Below are 26,657 nucleotides of genomic sequence, written 5' to 3'. Positions count from 1 at the left end.
GTTGGCTTTCTCTCGTAATTCTACCTTAAATCCTGCCAGAGCTCCGGTCAATCCAGCTTCCCTGAGACTTTTCAAAAATTCTTATAAATGCTTCTTAAGTGTTGTGATGGTTCCATCTTGACCACCCTTTCGGGCAGTGAGTTCCAGGTAACCATGACTGTCTAGGTGAAAACACTTTGCCTTAAATTGCCTCTAAATCTCCTGCCTTAAATCTTAAATCATTACAACAAGGAAATTGAGCTGAATCTGCAGAGAGGGTAGGGTGTGTATAGCAGTGAAGGAACAGGACAGTGCCCAGAAATCCCTACCCACTAAGGGTTTTCATGGGGTGCTCGTCTTTCCTCTACCTCAAATAGGAAGAATAACTGAGATGCTAAGATTTATGAAAAATGAGGTTTCAGAATTTTACCACATCCTTTAAAAGGACCTGCAATTTTGCAACAAGTTAAAGTTGCCATAGTCTCACCAGACCTTAAAACTGCTCTCTCATTTAATGTGAGGGTTATTACACCTCAGACAAGGGACATGGTCAAAGAAGGAAAATCCATCATGGTAACTTCAGCTGATGGAGGAGTTTCAACTGGCATCAATCTGCACTGCAAGCTAGCCATCCAGCCAACTGAGCTAACCAGCTGGGCCGTTGTAGCAGCCAGAGGGCGGTGTTGGTCATGTCATCCCAAAAATCTTTCAGGATCAGGCGCTCCCCCTCCAAGAAGATGAAGTCGAACCAGCCAATTTTTCAGTAGATCTGCATGAAAACCAGCAATAAGATTAGGTACAACTCCAAGAGGAGACATTGGAGAAGACCCAAGCTGGACCTGTAAAGGAACTGAACATTGGCACATGACCACCAATAGCTGTCTTCTCTGATCCCTTTCTCTCTCTCCTACAGAGAAAAGTAGTGGCAGTGTGGATTTGAGTAAAGGTTGAGCACACACAAATGCAGATTTTTTTTTTACCCCATTAGATGTTTTCTATTGTGGAAAATAAATATTGAGATTGATAGAACAGCACTGCCAGCACTTGCTGCACAAGCAAAAAAAAATTGCAAACATTGACATGTTCACCGCACCTAGGAGGAGACAGATGTCATGTGTGCAGAGAGAGAGTGATAATTGCTCTCATTATTTAAAGAAAAGCAGGATGAATGGGTACATGACTTTGGCAGGCTTGTAAGATGGCAAATTATTTAAAAGACATTGACTGAGCACACATACATGTCTGCAGGCTTTACAGGTCAATGGGAAGAGGTAAAGGAAGTACAAATGGTGTCAATCCAATCATATGTAGTTGGTGCCTACACCATCATGTTGGCACATGCTATCTTGGCAGCGACCATGATGCTTGCAGTTTGATACTTCTCCAATGACTCCAATTGTAATTGTAATCAAATCTTGTGGCTGGTTTTCATGCAGATTCACTGTGGAATCATTGGTTCTACATCCACTTGCCACTGGGCATTACATTGGAAAATGAATCAATACCTCCAACAGATGGATAGACCATTCTACCCATTCAGCCTACTTAAACACTGCACAGAATTGTAAATTTTACTGTATCTATTTTAATCTCCTCGGAGTATCAGCAATTTGAAATTCTCTGTTCATTAACTAAGAAATTCCACAGGATTAATATATCTACAAATGTCCATTATTCAACCTGCTGTTTGCCACTTAGTATGGGAGCCAAAATCTGTGTTATCGTGCTCGATTATCTGCCCTACACCTTCTGACCCTGTTATAATACTAATATTTTAGGACAAATATTTTGAGTGCTAGCACTTCAAGAAGTGATTGTTGTCACCTGATTCAGTATGTGGATGTACCTACAAGAGAAGGTGCAAAACTTGACCTACTCTTGGGAAATAAGGCAGGGCAGGTGACTGAGGTGTCAGTGGGGGAGCACTTTGGGGCCAGCGACCATAATTCTATTCATTTTAAAATAGTGATGGAAAAGGATAGACCAGATCTAAAAGTTGAAGTTCTAAATTGGAGAAAGGCCAATTTTGACGGTATTAGGCAAGAACTTTCAAAAGCTAATTGGAGGAAGATGTTCACAGGTAAAGGGACGGCTGGAAAATGGGAAGCCTTCAGAAATGAAATAACAAGAATCCAGAGAAAGTATATTCCTGTCAGGGTAAAAGGGAAGGCTGGTAGGTATAGGGAATGCTGGATGACTAAAGAAATTGAGGGTTTCGTTAAGAAAAAGAAGGAAGCATATGTCAGGTATAGACAGGATAGATCGAGTGAATCCTTAGAGTATAAAGAAAGTAGGAGTATACTTAAGAGGGAAATCAGGAGGGCAAAAAGGGGACATGAGATAGCTTTTCAAATAGAATTAAGGAGAATCCAAAGGGTTTTTACAAATATATTAAGGACAAAAGGGTAACTAGAGAGAGAATAAGGCCCCTCAAAGATCAGCAAGGTGGCCTTTGTGTGGAGCCACAGAAAATGGGGAAGATACTAAATGAATATTTTGCATCAGTATTGACTGTGGAAAAGGTTATGGAGGATACAGACTGCAGGGAAATAGATATTGACATCTTGCAAAATGTCCAGATTACAGAGGAGGAAGTGCTGGATGTCTTGAAACGGTTAAAGGTGGATAAATCCCCAGGACCTGATCAGGTGTACCTGAGAACTCTGTGGGAAGCTAGAGAAGTGATTGCTGGGCCTCATGCTGAGATATTTGCATCATCGATAGTCACAGGTGTGGTGCCGGAAGACTGGAGGTTGGCAAACGTGGTGCCACTGTTTAAGAAGGGCGTTAAAGGTAAGCCAGGTACTATGGACTGGTGAGCCTGACTTCGGTGGTGGGCAAGTTGTTGGAGGGAATCCTGAGGGACAGGATGTACATGAATATGGAAAGACAAGGACTGATTCGGGATAGTCAACATGGCTTTGTGCGTGGGAAATCATGTCTCACAAACTTGATTGAGTTTTTTGAAGAAGTAACAAAGAAGATTGATGAGGGCAGAGCACTAGTGGGCGGCACAGTGGCACAGTGGTTAGCACTGCTGCCTCACAGCGCCGGAGACCCGGGTTCAATTCCCGCCTCAGGCGACTGACTGTGTGGAGTTTGCACGTTCTCCCTGTGTCTGCGTGGGTTTCCTCCGGGTGCTCCGGTTTCCTCCCACAGTCCAAAAATGTGCAGGTCAGGTGAATTGGCCATGCTAAATTGCCCGTAGTGTTAGGTAAGGGGTAGATGTAGATGTAGATGTAGATGTAGGGGTATGGGTTGGTTACGCTTCGGCGGGGCGGTGTGGATTTGTTGGGCCGAAGGGCCTGTTTCCACGCTGTAATGTAATGTAATCTAATCTAGATGTGATCTATATGGGCTTCAGTAAGGCGTTTGACAAGGTTCCCCATGGGAGACTGATCAGCAAGGTTAGATCTCATGGAATACAGGGAGAACTAGCCATTTGGATACAGAACTGGCTCAAAGGCAGAAGACAGAGGGTGGTGGTGGAGGGTTGTTTTTCAGACTGGAGGCCTGTGACCAGTGGAGTGCTAAAAGGATCGGTGCTGGGCCCTCTACTTTTTGTCATTTACATAAATGATTTGGATGTGAGCACAAGAGGTACAGTTAGTAAGTTTGCAGATGACACCAAAATTGGAGGTGTAGTGGACAGCGAAAAGGGTTACTTCAGATTACAACGGAATCTGGACCAGATGGGCCAATGGGCTGAGAAGTGGCAGATGGTGTTTAATTCAGATAAATGCGAGGTGCTGCATTTTGGGAAAGCAAATCTTAGCAGGACTTATACACTTAATGGTAAGGTCCTAGGGAGTGTTGCTGGACAAAGAGACCTTGGAGTGAAAGTTCATAGCTTCTTGAAAGTGGAATTGCAGGTAGATAGGATAGTGAAAACAGTGTTTGGTATGCTTTCCTTTATTGGTCAGAGTATTGAGTACAGGAGTTGGGAGGTCATGTTGCGGCTGTACAGGACATTGGTTAGGCCACTGTTGGAATATTGCGTGCAATTCTGGTCTCCTTCCTATCGGAAAGATGTTGTGAAACTTGAAAGGGTTCAGAAAAGATTTACAAGGATGTTACCAGGGTTGGAGGATTTGAGCTATAGGGAGAGGCTGAACAGGCTGGGGCTGTTTTCCCTGGAGCGTCGGAGGCTGAGGGGTGACCTTAGAGAGGTTTACAAAATTATGAGGGGCATGGACAGGATAAATAGCCAAAGTCTTTTCCCTGGGGTCGGGGAGTCCAGAACTAGAGGGCATAGGTTTATGGTGAGAGGGGAAAGATATAAACGAGACCTAAGGGGCAACTTTTCCATGCAGAGGGTGGTACATGTATGGAATGAGCTTCCAGAGGATGTGGTGGAGGCTTGTACAATTGCAACATTTAAGAGGCATTTGGATGGGTATATGAATAGGAAGGGTTTGGAGGGATATGGGCTGGGTGCTGGCAGGTGGGACTAGATTGGGTTGGGATATCTGGTCGGCATGGACGGGTTGGACCGAAGGGTCTGTTTCCATGCTGTACATCTCTATGACTCTATGACTCTATGACTCTATTTGCACAGGTAACTTGTTGATTTTATTTTCTGACAAATTTCAAGACATTCCCCATTGCCAAGAAATTGTTTCAATACATTTTCTGATGTATATTTCATTCTGGTGACGCAAATGTAGATCAGAGGTGGGCCATTCATTTAGTTTTAGATTAGATTAGATTACTTACAGTGTGGAAACAGGCCCTTCGGCCTAACAAGTCCACACCGACCAGCCGAAGCGCAACCCACACAGACCCATTCCCTTACATTTACCCCTTCACCTAACACTATGGGCAATTTAGCATGGCCGATTCACCTCGTGTTGTGCTGCTGTCTGGCAATTTGCCTGAACCTTGATTTTATGGTAATTATATTTCCTGTACTCATTCTTGCCTAGAACTGCACAAGTTAAAACAAATTCTAAAATGTTGGTTGTAAAAAATTTAGAAATATGTGCAAAGGGATTGGAAATTTATGGAAACAAAAAGCATTGCAGAATGGAATTTCCTGCATGATCTGCTGCATATTAACAGATCAAATTGTTTCCTACCATGTCTTTCTTTTTATTATTACATTACTATGGTAATAATTTCTCACTTAAGAATACTTCCATTAGGAAGTAAGATAACTGTCATTTGTGAAAATGTACAAAAACACTGAGCTACTTTCATGGAAGGTGCCATCATTTCAGATGTCATGGGGAAATCGTGGAGACATATTGTTGGCTGACAGGAACAATAATTAATTCCATTAATGTTGGAATCTATTCAAATAAAACAATGTTTAATTTACTTGTAACAATAGGGTCTATTTATTAAAGCTTCGATTTCCTAGCCAGGATGCTAAGGAATACATGATAAACATCTGTCTGCATCTATTTTGCAATCGTCCTGCTTTTTATAATTTATGAAATATAGTGAGGCATAGGGAGGAAACATATCCATCAGCCATGAGGGACCAATTAGGCCCAATAACGAGGCAACTGAGGATATGTTTGTGGAGCCACCAGTAACTCCCTGATGGTGGTCAGACTTTGAAGTAAAGTTGGAGCTCTGCTGCTATGTGGAGATGGCATTGAAACAGCAGGCCATCAGTGCCTGCCTTCAATTCCCTGCTCCCAAAGTGCTTCGATTATCAGGTACCAATAGTGATAACAGGACACCCTGTGGAGATATGTCCCCTCCACAGAATGGTCTACCATTGTGATCATGCAGAAATTTTAAAATATCATCAAGTTCCAGAGGACACCTCTATCTTAAGGCATTGGTGGGCCCTCCAATTGGGACTGCGGGTTATTAGGGAAACCATTCCTGAAGTTGGATTCCTAATCAACTTCCTGCCACCAAGGAGGTTTTGTCACTGGCCAGGCAGCCACCAATACTGGGATTGGCTAAGTTACTGTCAATGATAGAACAATGTCAAAGATGGAAGGTTCATTCAAGCTTTCTAGCTACCTGCATAATTTTAAAGAATAAAATCATAATTGACTGGACTGTCACAAAATTCAGTTCCACAACATGACTGCGCAGTCCTTAGGGAATGCAGGAACTCATAAAATGGCAGCTGCACACTTCATTAATAATGGAAATATCCTCAGAAGCTGGGCAGTGCATCAGAGAAGTGTCCTGAGGGGTTGTCAGATTCCCGATGTCAATGTCCGTGGACAAGGAGTGCTTGTGGCTGGTGCCCATGGATCATACTGTAAACTGTAATTTGGCCATAGGCAACATGGAGGTGATTTGGAGCAAGTGCTGAGCTGAACCCCTCCATGGACCTGCACTGGTTTCCATTTTGAGATTTCCCAATGTAAAGCTCGCTTGACACATCTGGTAAGATAAGAATCTGAATATTAATTAGGGCTGAATTGTTTTGTTTATAAAGCATTTAACAAGTGTTCATCACCATGAATTCCAACTTGCTGCTGTCTAGTGAGAATCTTATATACTGCCTGTGAAAAAAAAATGACTTACGTTGGTCCCAATGTTGACATGGCCTTGCTGCCTTTGTCACCCTATTCTGACGCACTGTTCGCCACAGCTCACATCACCCAAACCCTTATAAGATTCCAACATTAGTCTATAAACCCTGTGCTATGTGTATGGCCCCTGCAAACTGCACCTTTTCCTGTTCTCCTCTTTCCTGTGGAGCTACTGCTGCTGATGCTGGTGCAACCGTTGGTCATCGTGGTGCTCAATGGCGATCCAATCTAAAGCAATAGCTGATGAACTGCTTGAGTCTGTTGCACATCAGACTCCCAAGTTCAGATCAGATCTTCAAGCATCTGAAGTATAAATCACCTGTCCAAAGTTTTGAAGCAAGCTGCAAAGTTTAATCTCCGAGGACAAATAACGATCAGATATCCTTTGTGAAAAGCTGACAAGAAAGCTGCTGTGAGGACCAAATGTTTCTTGACATTTTCCCCAAGAATCAGAGTAGGATTGAGTTTATTTTTCAACAATTAGTCTCTTGTAATTAGGTGTAATGTGTAACAAAGTTCAGACGTATTATATGTATAAAACTATATAGATTCCATTTTATTTAATTGTTGTCAATGTAATTCTCTGGTGTCACAACATGTCTTTGTCTGTGGCTGCAATCCTAACTGAGATTTACTACTTAGTGGGCGGCACGGTGGCACAGTGGTTAGCACTGTTGCCTCACAGCGCCAGAGATCTGGGTTCAATTCCCGCCTCAGGCGACGAACTGTGTGGAGTTTGCACGTTCTCCCCTTGTCTGCGTGGGTTTCCTCTGGGTGCTCCGGTTTCCTCCCACAGTCCAAAGATGTGCAGGTCAGGTGAATTGACCATGCTAAATTGCCCCTAGTGTTAGGTAAGGGGTAAATGTAGGGGTATGGGTGGGTTGCGCTTCGGCGGGGCAGTGTGGACTTGTTGGGCCGAAGGGCCTGTTTCCACACTGTAAGTAATCTAATCTAATAGTCCCAGGCTAACGTACATCAAGGATGGAGCAAGCCCAATATTATGGTTCATTGTGAAGCCACCTTTAGGTTTCAGGACACAGAAGTATCTGAGACTGGCTGAACTTTTTAATATTTAAATGGCTTAAAGACAATTAATCATTTTCTTTTCAAGTATTAACAGGTTTATATGTTACTTTGGAATGAAATTCTATAATAGTGTTTAAACTTTTTGTGACTTGTTGTTTATGTGTGTCTTTGAATGGTATCTTGTTACCTTATTTGCCTTCATAATACTACCTATAGATCCAGTACAGTGATAAGGTTTGATTTCTGATAATTTGGTGCAATATGTACAAAACCCAAAAGGCACATCTGAGAAGCCAGGACTGAGAGCAGGCCAGAAAATGTGTTCAAGTAAATCACAGTAATATAGCAGGAAAAGGTCAAATAACTGCTCACAAAGATGTTAATGAGATCAAGCAGCATGTCTTATTCTTGATTCCCTTCAGGAAGATATCCTGGAAAGGATATATCAGGGCACTTAAGAATTATGAAGAACAGAGTCAGTGGTATGGTGGCCAGTAGTCTCCAACAATATTGATCTCATATCTTATTGTATCTCCAACTGAACAGGATTGGCAGAAATATTTTCCACTCTCATCATCACTGACAGAGGTTCAGATGACAAAAATCAACAATGTTTACAATGAAATGCAATGATAAGAAAGAGGGTGGTATTGCCCAGCTCATCTATCAGTAGCAATGAGTGAAACTATATTAAGTAGTAAACCCCAAGCAACTTGACAGAGTAAGTGAATTTATTGGGTTCATCATGATAATCACCATGGTGAGAATGCAAGCATCCAAAGCAATTAACCAACAAAATGCATATATTTAAACAGACCCACATTGAACATAGGCGGCAAACTGTTCAATTGTCACAATTGAGTAGGACAGCCAATGTCTATCAATTCAGGCCATGGTCAAGAGGTAATTGATTGGTTCAGGGATCCAATAGATAAAATACCACTATCAACACAGCAGATGTCGACCAAGAAGGACATTCATGAGCTTAAAGGTGCCGTAATTGATGCAATTGCTTGCTTAGTAAGAACAATGTGCTCTGTGAATGACATCTAAGAGGTAAAAGGTCTCCAGTTTAAAGGACATACAGACACATGCAATCATGAATATAGTCAACATCAACTAATCAAACATGACTACCAACATTCCAAGTCAAAAGAAAATGTTTTCTGGAAAAAAACCACCAGACTACATGATTATGTGAATTCGAAAATACAGGAGGAGATAGGTTATTGGTAAATATACTTCAATATGTGATTATAAAAAGGATAATATAGGAAAAAATAATCTTAGAGAGAGATGTTGCATAGGTTCTTGGTTCTGAAAAGGTTAGTGGTGTGAAGTGCAGAAAGCCCTAGCTTATCTGTTGTTCTCATTAGGAGTTGGGTGGAGAGAATAATTCTTCAACTGAAGAGAATATCTGGATCTCCTCTTGGTCATTCTACCAACATCTATCACAGCAATGGGCTGAATCTTATGATGTTTTGGTTCATTGACAAATTTGTTAAGTTTCACAGAAGCCAAGCAAGATTTCCTGCTATATCACCCCAAACTCCCCTTATTAACAAACCACTGGGCTCCTATGGCACTCTGCTCATCTGAAGTTAGGAGGTAAAAACAATGACTGCAGATGCTGGAAAGCAAATACTGGATTAGTGGTGCTGGAAGAGCACAGCAGTTCAGGCAGCATCCAACGAGCAGTGAAATCGATGTTTCGGGCAAAAGCCCTTCATCAGGAATAAAGGCAGTGAGCCTGAAGCATGGAGAGATAGGCTAGAGGAGGGTAGGGGTGGGGAGAGAGTAGCATAGAGTACAATGGGTGAGTGGGGGAGGAGATGAAGGTGATAGGTCAAGGACGAGAAGGTGGAGTGGATAGGTGGAAAAGGAGATAGGCAGGTCGGACAAGCCTGGACAAGTCAAGGAGACAGTGCTGAGCTGGAAGTTTGAAACTAGGATGAGGTGGGGGAAGGGGAAATGAGGAAGCTGTTGAAGTCCACATTGATGCCCTGGGGTTGAAGTGTTCCGAGGCGGAAGATGAGGCGTTCTTCCTCCAGGCGTCTGGTGACGAGGGAGCAGCGGTGAAGGAGGCCCAGGACCTCCATGTCCTCGGCGGAGTGGAAGGGGGAGTTGAAATGTTGGGCCACAGGGCGGTGTGGTTGATTGGTGTGGGTGTCCTGGAGGTGTTCCCTAAAGCGCTCTGCTCAGAGGCGTCCAGTCTCCCCAATGTAGAGGAGACTCCATTGGGAACAATGGATACAATAAATGATATTAGTGGATGCGCAGGTAAAACTTTGATGGATGTGGAAGGCTCCTTTAGGGCCTTGGATGAAGGTGAGGGAGGAGATGTGGGCGCAGGTTTTACAATTCCTGTGGTGGCAGGGGAAGGTGCCAGGTTGGGAGGGTGGGTTGTAGGGGGGCGTGGACCTGACCAGGTAGTCACGGAGGGAACGGTCTTTGCGGAAGGCGGAAAGGGAGGGAAATATATCCCTGGTGTTGGGGTCTTGTTGGAGGTGGCGGAAATGTCGGTGGATGATTTGGTTGATGCGAAGGTTTGTAGGGTGGAAGATGAGCACCAGGGGCGTTCTGTCCTTGTTACGGTTGGAGGGGTGGGGTCTGAGGGTGGAGGTGGGGGATGTGGACGAGATGCATCGGAGGGCATCTTTAACCACATGGGAAAGGAAATTGCGGTTTCTAAAGAAGGAGGCCATCTGCTGTGTTCTGTGGTGGAACTGGTCCTCCTGGGAGCAGATACGGCAGAGGCGGAGAAATTGGGAATACGGGATGGCACTTTTGCAAGAGGTAGGGTGGGAAGAGGTGTAATCCAGGTAGCTGTGGGTGTCGGTGGGTTTGTAAAAACTTCACTGGCATCCATATCATCTTTGAAACACTGTTCCATACTTGGGTGAACACTGGCATTCTGATGCTGCCCTGTACAGTTCCTGACATTTTCCCTGGATGTAGCAGACAAGGGGAAATGGCACCCATTTTGCAAATGGGGACCTGAATGTCCAGGTCAATGGGTTGGCACAGAGAAGAAATGGACGTGCTCTTCACAAAGACTGGCAGAAGGGCCACACCATCAACCTATGCCAGCTTGGTCCAAGGTTGCCATCTAGGTCCATGCAGAGGAACTGTCCAGAGAAATGCCCATTAGTGTTATAAGAAGAGCAATGACCTTCTCTGCTCTGCCACAGTAAAAGCTACCAATTTGTCTCTGCTATCTCACACCCATTTTAACCCTGCTACTGTGCTAACCTGCTGCCAAAACTAACGCTCTACCCTCTCACATGCAGCATCTTCTTTCACTCAGTCTCCTGCATATAAACATATACATGTGCATATGCAAAACATACACACACACACACGCATGCACACATGCACGCATATACAGAAAACACACATATGCATACATGCACATGCATACATTCACACATGCACACAGAGAAATACACACACACACACACACACCGCCTCTGTACTGTCTACTCATTCACTTGGCACACCCTGCCATATTCACTCCATCTGCACCAGCACTCACAACTAAGCCACCAAACTTCATCTCATTAAAGACCTCCTCATTACGGGGAAAGATTGCCCACAACAAAGCAGTGAGGGTCTGGAGAGGTGGTGGGAGGCTCACTAATAATATCCTCACTGCCCCCCTCCCAGGAGGAGAGAATCCTGTCCCTCGCAAGAAAACACCAAGACTGCTCTTGTGGAAATGCTAGTGAGTTGTTTAATTATTTACCACCATTCATAACTGGATAAAGCAGGACTACAGAGCTTAGATCTGATCTGTTGATTGTGGAGTTGCTTATTATTTGCTGCTTATGCTGTTTGACATGCAAATAGTTTTGGTTTGTAGCTTCGCCATTAGGTATGCCTGGTATTGATTCTGTCAGGCCGTTGCGTACTCTTCATTCATAACAAAAATATATTACATAATATGGGTCTCACAATAGTTGTCTGAGGATTTATTTTAGCCATGTCATTATAAAATCACCTATACGTGTTTCTTGGCATCAGTGTGGACAGAGTTAGTGGAGCAATCTGAAAATACAAGTATTTCAAGTCCTTTGCCAATCTTATTTTGTGTAGCAAATAGGTATAAATGCATTAGTTTAATGAGTTTATTTTAATTGAATACAATTAAATTTCCTTGCCTAACACTTTAAGAAAAGATATATTGGCACTTCTTTTACATTTCCTATGATGTGGTGGTCTGTAGTTTAAAATTAAATAGTTCAGCCTTCAGGATATTACCTAAAAAATGGAAGTTTCACACGACACTCATCTTAAACTTCTTTCTCATAGCTTGACTCTTCTTTCCTGATCCTCATTTATCATCAAGGTGGAAAACATTGTCATCCTCTTCCCCCAGGAGAAGGCATTCCATCCTAAAGGCCGCTTAATTATTATCTTTGAACATGAGATCAAGCACTACCAGCACCTTAAATCTAAGACTGCCTCAAGCCATGCTCTATCTAGGTAAGGTCATGTCATAGTAAACTACGTTTTCTCAGGCTGATTTCAGACTAATGGGAAATTTCCAATATCCAAACATATATGTCATATTAGCTATTTGAGTTAACAGATAAAAATGGAACAAGAAGTGGAGTCACAAGTAGATAGGATAGTGAAGAAGACATTTGGTATGCTTTACTTTATTGGTCAGAGTATTGAGTACAGGAGTTGGGAGGTCATGTTATGACTGTAAAGGACATTGGTTAGGCCACTGTTGGAATATTGCTGGCAATTCTGGTCTCCTTCCTATTGGAAAGATGTTGTGAAACTTGAAAGGGTTTAGAAAAAATTTACGAGGATGTTGCCAGGGTTGGAGGATTTGAGCTATAGGGAGAGGCTGAACAGGCTGAGGCTGTTTTCCCTGGAGCATCGGAGGCTGAGGGGTGACCTTATAGAGGTTTACAAAATTATGAGGGGCATGGACAGGATAAATCGGCAAAGTCTTTTCCCTGGGGTCAGGGAGTCCAGAACTAGAGGGCATAGGTTTAGGGTGAGAGTGGAAAGATATAGAAGAGACCTAAGGGGCAACTTTTTCACGCAGAGGGTGGTATATGTATGGAATGAGCTACCAGAGGATGTGGTGGAGGCTGGTACAATTGCAGCATTTAAGAGGCATTTAGATGGGTTTATGTATAGGAAGGGTTTAGAGGGATATGGGCCGGGTGCTGGCAGGTGGGACTAGATTGGGTTGGGATATCTGATTGGCATGGACAGGTTGGACTGAAGGGTCTGTTTCCATGCTGTACATCTCTATGACTCTCTGACTCTAAAACTCATATCTAGTTGTAAAATCAAAAGAACTGCAGATGCTGTAAACCAGAAACAAAAACAGAAGTTACTGGAAAAGGTCAGCAGGTCTGGCAGCATTTGTGAAGAGAAATCGAAGTTTTGGGTCCAGTGACCTTTTCTCAGAACTAATGGTAGCTAGGAAAATGTTGGTTTATATGCAGAAGGTAAGATGGAGGGAGGGGATAAGGAGTAAATGAAGGATGGGATAGAGCTCAAAGAGAGAGAAGAACAATTGGATAGACAAAGAAATGGATAACGATCTGGCTGGGAGAAAAACAGGTGTGGGTGTAATGGCAAAACTTTGTGGGTGACCATTAGGGAGAGCTGTAAATGGAACGCTACGTTACAGAAAACATTGAGATTCATGAAATGTAAAAAGAGCCAACAAGTAAATGAACAGCTCTTCACCCTCCCAGGCAGATTGCTCTTCACTCCTTTGTCCAACTGTTCTTCTCTTTCTGTGGGCTCTATCCCTATCTATCATTTAATCCTTACCCCCTCAGCCCACCTTATCTTCTGCACATAAACCAACGTTTTCCTGGGTACCATCAGTTCTGAGGAAGGGTCACTGGACCTATGATGTTAACTTTGATTTCTCTTCATAGATACTGCCAGACCTCCTGAGCTTTTCCAACAACTTCAGTTTTTGTTTCAAACTTTGTTGCGCTTGACCATATGATGAGATACATTATACGTTCTATTATATTATTATAAATGGTACAAAAATATAGGCTTGATGCCTTTTATCAACAAACCATCCTCCCTAATTCTCTGCCTCAACCTCCACATTGAATAAGTCCTCATGCTTGGTGATTTAAATTTCAATCTTAATTTACTTATGGTCTGTTTTGACATTTCATGACCCTCCATTTTCCCCAAATCTATTGTTTCATTTAAAGCTCTCCTTAGTGGTCACCCATGATGTCTTGCTATTACATCGACACCTCTTCTTCTCCCTTCATCGAGATTAGATTAGATTACTTACAGTGTGGAAACAGGCCCTTCGGCCCAACAAGTCCACACCGACCCGCCACCCACCCATACCCCTATATCTACCCCTTACCTACACTACGGGCAATTTAGCATGGCCAATTCACCTGACCTGCACATCTTTGGACTGTGGGAGGAAACCGGAGCACCCGGAGGAAACCCACGCAGACACGGGGAGAATGTGCAAACTCCACACAGTCAGTCGCCTGAGGTGGGAATTGAACCCAGGTCTCTGGCGCTGTGAGGCAGCAGTGCTAACCACTGTGCCACCGTGCATTAGGTCTAACCACTAATCTTCTACAAATTATTACGGAGGTGGATACATTATTTTTATTATTTTTAACATATTTTGGAAAATTATACATGCTCAGAAATATAAAAGTGGCCCACTATATCTCGCATTAGATCAACTCGCTCTCTGCATTGGCTCAGTAGTTATTGTATTTGTCTAAGTCATAATGTCTTGAGTTCACTTCCTACTCTGGAGAGTTGAACACATAATATAGGCTAGCTGAGGGACTATACTTTCAAAGGGGCTATGTTTGAAATGGACATCAACCTGAAGGGCTATCTGCCTCCTCATGTGGATATTAAAGATTCTGTAGCTCAATTTGAGTTTGAGAAAGGAATTCTCCTTGTGTCCAATCAATATTTATGAATCAATATCACATCCATTTTGCCATGCATCTGATATGTTGGTGAGATCCTGTTATGTACAAAATGGCCACTGAATTTCCTCATACAGGTGGTTCTCCTGTACTGCAGTAGTTGCGTTCTAGCGAAATCTAGTTTAATAGAAATTCGCTTAATACAGATAATGGGGCCGATGGGAAAGTAGGGTTAGGGGCTGACCAGCATCAAATATCACTCAGGACAGCTCAAAAATCACCCAAAAGTCTAATGCAAAATATAGCACAGCCTGAATGAAGATGTAAGTTATATTTATTAACAAAACAAAAATAAAATTAAAAAGTACTTTTAAAAAATATTGTTATTGCAGGGATGGAGGGTCATCATGGTGTGTAAAGTAAACTCGCTCATTCCCGTTAAGTGAGCTATATCACATATTCCCTCCTTTATAATATTTAGCTTCTCTTCCAGTATTATAGCTTTTCTTTTGTATTCACCACCAGCAATTTTATCACCAGGATGCTTTTTGTTAACATTCTTGTCACTATGCCACTTCATTTTTTTTTTAAGAAAAGGGATAATCTAGGAGTAGAGTATCTTTCACAGGAATCTGCTCAATACATCTCTCTCTGAATGCTGCTGTCTGTACAGTAGCTCCCACAGAAAGCTGCTCCGTTGGGAGCTGACATGGGCGCATGCGCAAAATGGCATAAAGACCGGCGCAGACATTGCGCATGTGCAGAACAAAACATGCAAAACTATCACTACTAGTATTGCGCTATCATGAACAGGTAAGCATTCTCAAAAATACTGTTCCTTAGTTCCTCAGTGATGTTATAAGCAAATCAAGCTGCCAGAACGTGCCTTATCCGAGATCTACCTGTATTACAATGGTAACATACTCCATAGCTGTTTTAGGTCCTAACTTCATGAAAGACAATGTATAATGGACCATATGATGCTACCATAAGTGATAGTTTCCCTACCATTGTGCCAGTCTAAATTCAATTCCCATCTTCCCTAGAGATGTGTTACAGCGTGTCCAAACAGATTAAAATAACTACAATGGGTTTTGTGGCACCATGGTAGAGTCCCTATGTCTGAGATCAAATCCCACAAGTCCCGGAAATGTGTCATAACATGTCCAATTGGGCTGATTAAAATATTTTATAATCACTAGTCCTTTGCTTTGAGTATTGTGCAGCAGTATCATTTCCACAGTGTAATAAATACTTGTGGCTTAATTATATTAATTAAGTTGAAAGGCTCTCAACAAGACATTGATTATTGCTTAAGAGCCTATCCCAATGTGATTGAAAGGAAAGGGAAACCTGCAATCAGATATTAATAATACTTCTAATCAATGTTACCAATCACCCCCTCGACCAGGAAGAGAACCTTAATTTAAGTGTAATAAGTAACAACTGAAAAGGCATCCATTCGTTTCTTTAATAATAAGGTCAACCGCTTTGCTCATTGTCAGTGCCTTTGAAAATAAATTATATTTTGAGTGTTTGAACTTGTAGGATGATCTTTGCATATTGAATCTTTGAAGGTTATTTCAATCAAAGAAAAAAACTTTAAAAAAAATCTTTTCTTGAAGAACCTGTGCCTGAAGGAATGTGAAAGAACTCTTGTATTTTGTCACTTTTTAAGTAAATAATCGACTCAATAAACCTTTGTATAAAGTTTAACTTCACTGAGAGTTGTTTCTTTAAGCAATTCAAGTGAAAATTTTCACCTGCCAAAACATGCATACATTCTTGATGGGAAAGTAAACAATTGAAGAAAGCAGTTGTAGTGTCATTACTCATAAATCATCGAGCTTGCTGCGAAACTGGTTTGTGGGCAGGTTATGTAAGAGGGTTATGTTAAGAGGTTTACTTGCTCTGAAGCAAATATTTCTTCTTTTCAGGTTCACTGATGGATATTTCCCCTTCCAAGCGAACATTTCTCAAGCACTAATCGAGCCTTGCCATTGTTTTAGTCTTTTTACAGACAGCAGTGACTTTTTATTCCTCTTGCTTTATGGGCAAGTCAGGTTAATGCATTTGATTGACAAAGAGATGAAGTTTTCCAGTTTACAGCCAGCAATGCAACAGAAATACATACTGACCTTGGAAAAAAACACACATTTTCAGATCAAATTAAGAGAGCTGATGTGGTGATATTTTGACATATTTATAAACTAGATTGCTTGCTCCTTGCGTGCTGTGGAACGAAGCCTGAGATCTATTCAGCTTCCCCTGGCCACAGCACACAATGCTCTATCCCGCACATGCACTCCTCTTAAGCTGTGTGATAGACTCATTAAGCCTGGGAATAAAGTATAAATGTTGGCCAAGCTTTTGGTACTTGCAAAGTGCTTGGATACTTTTTAAGGTATCGCACAGAAGATGTATTCTTTGGAACTGAAGCTTTACTGCTTTAAATTTTAAAAGATGATACTTTTTGTATATGTTTCTCAAGGGTGGGTTTCTGATCCAAAACAAGAAGATATATTTGGGGGACAAGGAGAGGAGTATATCTGCTTCCTTGGCCACAATCTTTACTTTCTCTCAGCTGCTGATTTTCCCAAGGCCTGGGGAATTGACTTTTAAACCTGGAAAGGCTACCAATCTCACACAAATACTTAAAAGCACAAATTATCTCTTGCGAGGGGTCTGGCTGTCCATCACTATCTTCTGCTTCTGTTACATCTGGAAGTGGGTGTGACAGAGGCAGAGGTCAGGGCAGTGAATTAAAATTTTTAACATTGTTCTCCAATGAGATTGTCACTAATGAAAAACTGAAAGAAATGCAGATGCTGTGAGTCAGAAATGAAAAAAAACTGGAATTATTGTAAAAGCTCAGCACGTCTGGCAGCATCTGTGAAGAGAAATCAAAGTTAACATTTTGGATCTGGTGACTCTTTCTCAGAACTGCATAGAAGCTGTATCCTTTGAAACTGGGGCTTTGTTGCTTTATTGAAAAAAAATTGACACTTTCTGAGGAAGGGTCACCGAATCTGAAACATTAACTTTGATTTCTTTTGACAGATGCTGCCAGACCTGCTGAGCTTTTCCAGCAACTTCTGTTTTTGTTCGAGGTCATCACTGAGTTTTGTTGAATTCCCCTTTCAGAGGATTGAAAATTGGCCAGTTGTTAACGTGAGGAAGATGGTCTTAGGTTACAGCAGGGTAGAAATTGATTGGTCAGATGGGCAGATCAATGGAGGATGGGAGTTAACCCTGATAAGGGTGAGATGATACGCTTTGGAGAAGGTAACAAGACAAGGGAGTACTCAATGAATGGCAGAACACCGGTGGTTCAGAGGAATGGAGGGATCTTGAGGCGCTTTTTCATAAATCCCTGAAGAGAGCAGGACAAGCCAGCAATCTGACTGACCAGCCTCAGACAGCAACCAGCGAGTGGGTTGGATTTGATAGCTGGGGAGCAGGCTTCATAACAGAGACTGCAGATAATGGCTTCCGATTGCAGGAAACCTCCACCCATTGAGTCAAGCTGTCTGACTATTTAGAGTTGGAGGAGGTGTCAAGAGAGTTGGTGGTGAGAATCTTTGATCTCACCCCCTGCCATTCTTCAGTGTTGCTGCAAGTTGCCTGTTAGTCAGCTAGAACCAACTCCTATCTCCAAGCAGAGATGATGCAGTCTGAAGCCAGGCCTTCTCAGGCCTGTAGTGTAGCTTGATTACAGTTAAAAGTCACACACCAGGTTATAGTCCAACAGGTATACTTGGAACTACTAGCTTTCGGAGCGCTGCTCCTTCATTAGGTAACTAGTGGGGCAGTATCATAAGACACAGAATTTATTGCACAAGAACACTGTGTCATGCAACTGATGCAATATATTGACCAAACCTAGATTGCTATTAAGTCTTTCATCGTTTAGAATGGGTTGCAGGTTTCGGTTCATTAATATGTATATCCCAGAACTTCTTTCAAGTCACATTCCGGAGATAAACTTAAGGTTTTTATATTAAAAAAAGGTGACATCTCAGCCCACTCAATGCATTAAAGGTGAAGGTTAAAGTCGGTATGTATTCCAGCCTTGAGTTTAACTGGCTCTATTTCCAAAATATGAATTTATAAAATGTCACATGGATTGACTATTTGCATTGACTGCCTGTAGTTTGTGCGCTTTTTGAGCAAAATAGAATGTATCTACAAATATAATTCTGAAAATACAAATTCAGGACATTTGTTTGACCACTTTTGGATTATTGCGTGCAATTCTGGTTTCCTTCCTATCGGAAGGATGTTGTGAAACTTGAAAGGGTTCAGAGAAGATTTATAAGGATGTTGTCAGGGTTGGAGGATTTGAGCTATAGGGAAAGGTTGAATAGACAAGGGCTGTTTTCCCTGGAGCGTTGGAGGCTGGGGGGTGACCTTATAGAGGTTTATAAAATCATGAGGGGCATGGATAGGGTAAATAGGCAAAGCCTTTTCCCTGGGGAGTCCAGAACTAGAGGCCATAGGTTTAGAGTGAGAGGGGAAAGATATAAAAGAGACCTAAGGGGCAACATTTTCACCTAGAGGGGGTACGTGTGTGGAATGGGTTGCCAGAGTAAGTGATGGAGGCTGGTAAAATTGCAACATTTAAAAGGCATCTGCATGTATATATGACTAGGAAGGGTTCAGAGGGATATGGGCCAGGTTCTGGCAGATGGAACTAGATTGGGTTGGGATATCTGGTCGGTATGGACGGGTTGGACTGAAGGGTCTGTTTCCCTGCTGTACATCTCTATGATTCTATGACGTGTGTGTGTGACACAGAAAGAAAGTGTGTGTGTGTGTGACACAGAAAGAAAGTGTGTGTGTGTGTGTGTGTGTGTGAGAGAGAGAGAGAGTGTGTGTATAAGAGAAAGCATGTGTATGAGAAAGGGTCTGCGTGTGTGTGTGAGTGTGTAGGAGTATGTGTGTGTGAGAGGGTTCATAGTGTAGTGGGGTCACCTGTAGTGTGACATGAACCCTAGGTCATTGTTGAAGCCATCCCCATGGGTATCAAACTTGCCTATCAGCCTCTGCTCTGCCAAGCTGCATTTTTATATATCACAAAGTCCTCCTTGGAGGACAGTCACCCGAAGATCCAAGGCCAAATGTCCCAGACCACTGATGTGTTTCCCGACAGGGAGGGAACAACCCTGTCTGGCGATTGTTGCATGGTGTCTATTCATCCATTGTTATAACGTCTGCTTGATCTGGCCAATGTACCATGGCTTGGGGTATCCTTGCCTGCAGCATATAAGATAGAGACATGAGTACCTGCTGCGCACATGGTGGGTGGTGTCCCCACTTGTAATGGTAGTATCCATGTCGACACTCTGACATGTCTTGCAGTGGTTGCCATGACAGAGTTGTATGGTGTTGTGCTGGATGTTGTCCTGAAGGCTGGGCAGTTTGCTGTGAATAATGGTCTGTTTGAGGTTTGGTGGTTGTTTAAAGGTGAGAAGTGGAGGCTTAGGGAAGGTCTTGGTGAGATAGTCATCCTCATCGATAATGTGTTGCAGGCTGTGAAGAACATGGTGTTGTTTCTCTGCTCCTAGGAAGGTCTTTTCCCATATCTGCCTCCTGAGGAGGTCATTACAGATTCTTGCTGTGGCACGTTGGAACTGGCAATCAATGAGTTAAACATTGTACCTTGTTCTTATGAGGGTATCCTTCAGCATCTTCAGGTTTCTGCTGTGTTCCTCCTCATTCAAAGAGATCCTGTGTGTGCATAGGGCTTGTCCGTAGCAGATAGCTGTTTTAATATGTTTAGGGTGGAAACCAGAGAAGTGCAGCATTGTGAGGTTATCCGTGGGTTTATGGTAGAGTGAGGTGCTGAGGTGCCCATTCTTGGAGGAGATGTGTGTGTCCAAGAACAAGACAGATACTATAGAGTAGCCCATGCTAAGTCTGATGGTGAGATGTAACTTGTTGATATCACTGTGTAGTTGTTTCAGTAACTCCTCATCATGGGTCCAGAGGAAGAAAATGTCATCAATATATCGGGTGTATAGTGCTGGTTGGAGGTCCTGTGCAGCAAAAAAGGTTTGTTTGAACTTGTGCATGAAAATGTTGGCATAGTGGGGTGCAAATTTGGTCCCCATGGCTGTTCCTTGTGTCTGGATGAAGAACTGGTTGTCAAAGGTGAAGACATTGTGATTGAGGGTAAAGCGGATGAGTTGTAGGACGGTACTTGGAGATTAACAGTTATTGGTGTTGAATACTGAGGCTGTTACCACGATGCCGTCATTGTGGGGGATGCTGGTGTAGTGCTGAAACGTCCATTATGGTGAGGGATGTTCCCAGTTCGACTCGTCCGTGGGTGCTGAGTTTCTGTTGTGGCATGATAGAAGCTAGGAGTAGCTTGAAGTCATTCTCCACGGCCATACACAGTATCTGCCTTTGAAAATCAGCAGCCTTTCACCAGCCATTATGCAGCCAGTGAGAATTTTGACATACAAAGGTGATTAATTGAATTAACATGTAGCATTACGTGATTTAACTCATAAATTTGGATTGAAATGTATATGTTATATTCATGTTATTTTAATGTTGTAGCCAGGAGGACTGTTGTGCCATGTGTCATGGTCAATATGACTGTATGTGTGTAAGAGACATGCTCATAACATCATCGCTATCCCATACCATGTAACCTGCGAGTATAAAGGTCTCATACACCATCTAGCATTGGATCACTTGAAGCATAACACTCTACTGAAGATATGATGCTCAGTTACACAATAATAGCTTCATGTTAGCCCAGACATTTAAGTTCTTGAGGAATGTAATATTTGCATATATTAGTTAGTTGTACTAAATTAATTAGGTGGACAGTTCAATACCATGATATCCATACCCAGTTTCTTTAGTTACAGGAGATAGAAAAACCATTGTCTCATCAGGTAAATTGGAGGCAAACTCAGGCCACAAGGTCAATTTATTCAGTTTTTCTTAGTGGTTCCAGATGAAGCAGGAGTGCTCATCTAAATGCAGCCAATAAGATTTTACTTCCTTTATCTCTTGCTTCTATGGTTCAGATTGTTTTCCTCCCACATGACCAAGCCACAGAATGGCACCCTGTCTCTCTCCCTGTCTCAACTTGAGTGGCAATGGTTGGTGGAGTACCACCAAATTTCCAACCTGCGAGAAGTGTGTCCTTCTTACTTTATCTGCCCCTCTGAAATGGGAAATCAGTTGGAACCCTGTCAATGAGGCTCAGTAGTTAAAGTCACAATAGGCAAAAGTGAGGACTGCAGATGCTGGAAATCAGAGTCAGATTAGAGTGGTGCTGGAAAAGCACAGCAGGTCAGGCAGCATCCATGGATCAGGGAAATCGATGTTTCGGGCAAAAGCCCTTCATCAAGAAAGAAGGCAGGAAGCCTCCAGGGTGGAGAGATAAATGGGAGGGGGGTGGGGCTAGGGAGAAGGTAGCAAAGAGTACAATAGGTAGATGGGGGAGGGGATGGAGGTGATAGGTCAGAGAGGAGGGTGGAGCTGATAGATGGGAAGGAAGATTGGCAGGTAGGACAGGTCATGAGGATGGTGCTGAGCTGGAAGGTTGGAACTGGGGTAAGGTGGGGGGAGGGGAAATGAGGAAACTGGTGATGTCCACATTGATGCCCTGGGGTTGAAGTGTTCCAAGGCAGAAGATGAAGCGTTCTTCCTCCAGACATCAGGTGGTTAGGGAGTGGCGGTGGAGGAGGCCCAAGACCTGCATATCCTCGGCAGAGTGGGAGGGGGAGTTGAAGTGTTGGGCCACGGGGCGGTGGGGTTGATTGGTGCGGGTGTCCCGGAGATGTTCCCTAAAGCATTCTGTGAGAAGACATTCAGTCTCCCTAATGTAGACGAGACCGCATCAGGAGCAATGGATACAATAAATGACATTGATGGATGTGCAGGTAAAACTTTGATGGATGTGGAAGGCTCCTTTGGGCCCTTGGATGGAGGTGAGGGAGGAACTGTGGGTGCAGGTTTTGCAATTCCGGGGGTGGCAGGGGAAGGGGAAAGGTGCCAGGATGGGAAGGTGGGTTGTTTGGGGGTGGGGGGGATGTGTGTGTGGACCTGGCCAGGTAGTCACGGAGGGAACCCCAGGGCATCAATGTGGACTTCACCAGTTTCCTCATTTTCCCTCCCCTCACCTTACCCCAGTTCCAACCTTCCAGTTCAGCATCATCCTCATGACCCGTCCTACCTACCAATCTCCCTTCCCACCTATCCGCTCCACCCTCCCCTCTGACCTATCACCTTCATCTCCACCCCATCCACCCATTGTACTCTTTGCTACCTTCCCCCACCCTTGTCTCTGACGTATCGCCTCCATCCTTACCCCATCCACCCATTGTACTCTTTGCTACCTTCCCCCACCCTCCTCTCTGACGTATTCACCTATTGGAGTCTTTGCTACCTTCTTCCCAGCCTCAGCCCCCTCCCATTTGTCTCTCCACCCTGGAGGCTCCCTGCCTTCTTTCCTGATGAAGGGCTTTTGCCCGAAACGTTGATTTTCCTGCTGCTCGGATGCTGCCTGACCTGCTGTGCTTTTCCAGCACCACTCTGATCTAGTTAAAGTCACAATGGCAGAAGTCTGTGGGAATATAACTAAGGCCAGGGTTTTCTCTCTGATTTCCCATTCATAATCAAATCCACCCCAGCTTGCCCTATTATGCCTAACACAGCTGAGAAGTTGTGTTAAGATTTAGGGGAGTGGATTTTGCATGAAAGGGCAAAGGCAGCTTTGTTGAAACATACAGCGATCAAGGATTGTATAGCCTGTGACTGCAATGCCATCTTATTGTATGGTCAAGTTTCCTTGATGAATTTTCACTTGCTTGTTCAAAAACCACAGACTTTTGAGGAGACATTGTATAACATATTGCTATTGTGATACGGTAAGACCCATTCTAAGTGTTTGAATGGGTTTATTATGCACGCCACTATTAAGTAAAATAAACATGGTATAATATTAAAACATTTCCTCAGACCATCAGAAACTGGCTGCATAAATCCCATATTGGAACAATAGGAAAGCCTGCGCACAGTGTTACTAAATAGCTATCAAATGCCCTCAACATTTGGCTCAACCCCTCCCACCTCAATCACTCAATATAGAATTGTGTAACAGAGACACAAAGCCCTATTTGATGTTATTTTTTGTGCATAATCAGATAAAGGTTGCTGGTGCTAGGTCACGCAGCTTTTGCAAAAAGATTTCTGCTGCCAAGGATTGGACTGTAACCTGAGTTGGTTTAATGTCACTTATTCCTGTGACACTAAGTCTGATGTCTTCAGGCCTCTAGGCTTCTGAAGGAATATTTCAAATGAGTTTAAAAAGTACTCAGTTTTTCTTTCCTGAAATGATTTTACATTGAGCTCTTTTTGCTTTACATTTAATGACCATTGGCTTTATTACTGATGTACTTCCTTGGAAACAACAGAAACCTTTTTGTCAAAGACAAAGGTCTTAGCCAGATTTTAATGGCTGAATGAAGAAGAGACAAAGAAACCTATATGTGAAGACACAACTTATTGTGAGAGTGGATGGAAGAACATGATACTATGATGAATCTGCGTCTTTGCGTGACTGTGAGACAGACTTCAGGCAGCAATGCCAGTCACTTTTATAATCATTTTATTAAATAAAGTTATTAATTCCAGAAGCTTTCAGAACAATGCAACAGGAATCATCAAATAGCTGACTCTGACATAAGTTGCACTAATTGTTTTTGCATGTGTAAGCATTTGCAATATTTTTTATTTTCATCCTACATATTAGGCTAAAGACCTTGAAGCAAATTGCCAAACAATCTGTACAATGGGGTAATAGAGTGTCAGACTTTGAATTGGATTGTGATGCCAGGGAAATGCATTATGTGAAGAACAGCCAAACAGACATTGGTGTGTGATATGTTTAATTTTTCTCTGAAGATGCAAGTATAAAATTCCACTTTATCTGTGAAAATTGCATCACATTTCTTTACTGCATGCATATTGATCCCCGGAAAATAAATGAAACTACTGTGATAACATTTGAACAGGAAATATTAACAGTACCAAAACTTGTAACTATTTCAAAATGTTTGGAGAATCTGTGAGTGTGTTTTTTTAATGTTGGAAAGGGACTTTTAAGAGTTTGTCTCACTTGTAAAGGGATCAACTGTAATTTTTGGTTTTAAAAAAAATATTTGTTTATGTGAACTACAATTCATGGTTAACAAGAAATTGATTTTGTGTAGTGGTAATCTAGTATTCCAGATTGTCAAGCTAATGTTCTGAGGACATGATTTGAATGCCACCCATGGCAAATGGTGGAATTTGCATTCAATGAAATACAGGTTATGAAACCACTGTCAGATGAGCTTACAACCAATGCTGATTGTCAATGCCTTGTAGGCAAGGAAATCTGAGAAGCTGGATAAGCTGGGACTTTATTGGCAGGAGCTTTGGAGGCTGAGAGGTGATCGTATAGAGGTTCATAAAATCATGGGCGGCATAGAGAAGGTCTTTTCTCCATCCTTCAGAACACCTGACCAGCTTTCCTCCACATGCAGCGGTCTTTTCTCTAGGGTCGGAGAGTCCAAAATGAGAGGATATAGATTTAAGGTGAGAGAGGAAAGATTTAAAGGTGATATGAGGGACAATGTTTTCACACGGAAGGTGGTGCATATATGGAGTGAATTGCCCGAGGAAGTGGTAGAGATGGATACAACATTTAAAATACATTTGGATAGGGTCAATGCCATCTCCAGAGTGTGGAGGAACAGCCAGCAGTGCTACAAGATAGTCAATGACTTTATTCACTTTGCCAGGATAAGTGCCATACTCTTCTCTCTGCTACCTCACGTTGACTCTATTATTCTAATGTATTCAGATCCCACAATACTCTGCCAATCTTATGCCTTCCCTCACTCATTCCCACTCACCAACCTCCTACACCACTAACCCCGCATGCCCTCTGTGCTGCCTCTTCCATCCTTCGGAATACCTGACCAGCTTTCCTTCATGTGCACTGGCCCTCATAGCCAAGCCACATGATGAACTGCTTATGCCTGAAATGTCAATCCTCCTGCTCCTCGGATGCTGCCTGACCAGCTGTGCTTTTCCAACACCACACTTTTCGACACCCACAGTTGTCTCACTCATTTCCCTCTTTCTGTTGTTCCAGGAGAAGACAGCCTATAATGGAGCAGAGCAACACTGTACGAGCTGGGGTGTCCGACATTCAGATTCTCAATCCTTCAAAGAGAGAATCCTTGCCCTCACAGGGGAAGACCGGGACTGATCCTGCAGGAATTCAGAAACATCCAGGTCCTGCCAAACAAGTAAATCTCACTCTGCTTCTTATTGGAATCACCATACTAACCCCGCTGACAGAGCCATTTATTGCATACCACTTTGAACCACTGGCCTTGACGGTTTCTCTCAATGCTTTGATCTTCCAGGTAGAGCCAACCTTCCAATAACCTTTGCAGAGTGATGGCTGGCTCCCCAGAAGGAATGGACTCTGTGGTGTCTGCAGACAGTAGCTCCATCCAAATGCAAAGTGAGGAAAAGTAGGGGCAGACAGGTGTCTGGTCCACAATGGACTTCTTTCCCAGACATTGCATCAATGTCACAAATCATGTGTTAGTCTATCTAGCTTGATGGACAGGTTGGTAGCTGCTATGGAAAGCCAGCACCTGTACAGATGTTTGGACATGTACACAAATCTGCATTCCATCACCATTCTTCATCAAGGTTTCTTTTATCCATCTGTCATTTCCAGTCAAAATATAGATTAAAATTTTGCATGATCATCATTTTGCCTTTCTGACATTATTTATCCCATTCTCCCATTATTTGTTCTTTTGTGCTCCACCTGTTATGTGGTTACTCATAAGGGGCCTGCAAAACATCTCTACAAGTGACTTCTTGACTTTGTAACCTTTGATCTCTATCCAAACTGTTTGAACTTCATGATTTTCTGAATTTAAGTCATCTGTCTCTATTGTGCAAATATAATCATTAACTAACAGAACCACATCTCTATTTTTTCCTATTCCTGTCCTTTTCAAACGCCCTGTACCCTTCAGGTCCTAGTCTGTACCACATTGTAGCTATGTCTTAGCAATGGCTATCAGCTTGTAGTTGCCCTTGTTTATTTTTGATATCAGTTCATCAGTTTTGATTTTAATACATACGTATTCAGATACAGAAACTTTTGTAACACTGTATCCTATCCTGTCACAGCCTTTTT

The 26,657-nt window shown here is 42.7% G+C and overlaps 1 long non-coding RNA gene and 1 pseudogene across 1 annotated transcript; both read left to right on the top strand.

Annotated features, from left to right (window-relative positions):
* Nucleotides 1-668: 668 nt before the first annotated feature.
* On the top strand, nt 669-824 carry LOC140480232 (large ribosomal subunit protein eL39-like; annotated as a pseudogene).
* A 14,337-nt stretch (nt 825-15,161) lies between these two features.
* LOC140480231 (uncharacterized) lies at nt 15,162-26,180 on the top strand. Its single transcript, XR_011961222.1, has 3 exons — nt 15,162-15,232; nt 25,587-25,743; nt 25,864-26,180. It is a non-coding gene; the product is annotated as an uncharacterized lncRNA (long non-coding RNA).
* The last annotated feature ends 477 nt before the right edge of the window (nt 26,181-26,657 follow it).

This window comes from Chiloscyllium punctatum, chromosome 8 (genome assembly GCF_047496795.1).
Source record: "Chiloscyllium punctatum isolate Juve2018m chromosome 8, sChiPun1.3, whole genome shotgun sequence".
NCBI lineage: Eukaryota > Metazoa > Chordata > Chondrichthyes > Orectolobiformes > Hemiscylliidae > Chiloscyllium > Chiloscyllium punctatum.
The sequence above is the reverse complement of the archived record's forward strand: the minus strand, read 5'-3'. Positions and strand labels throughout refer to the sequence as shown.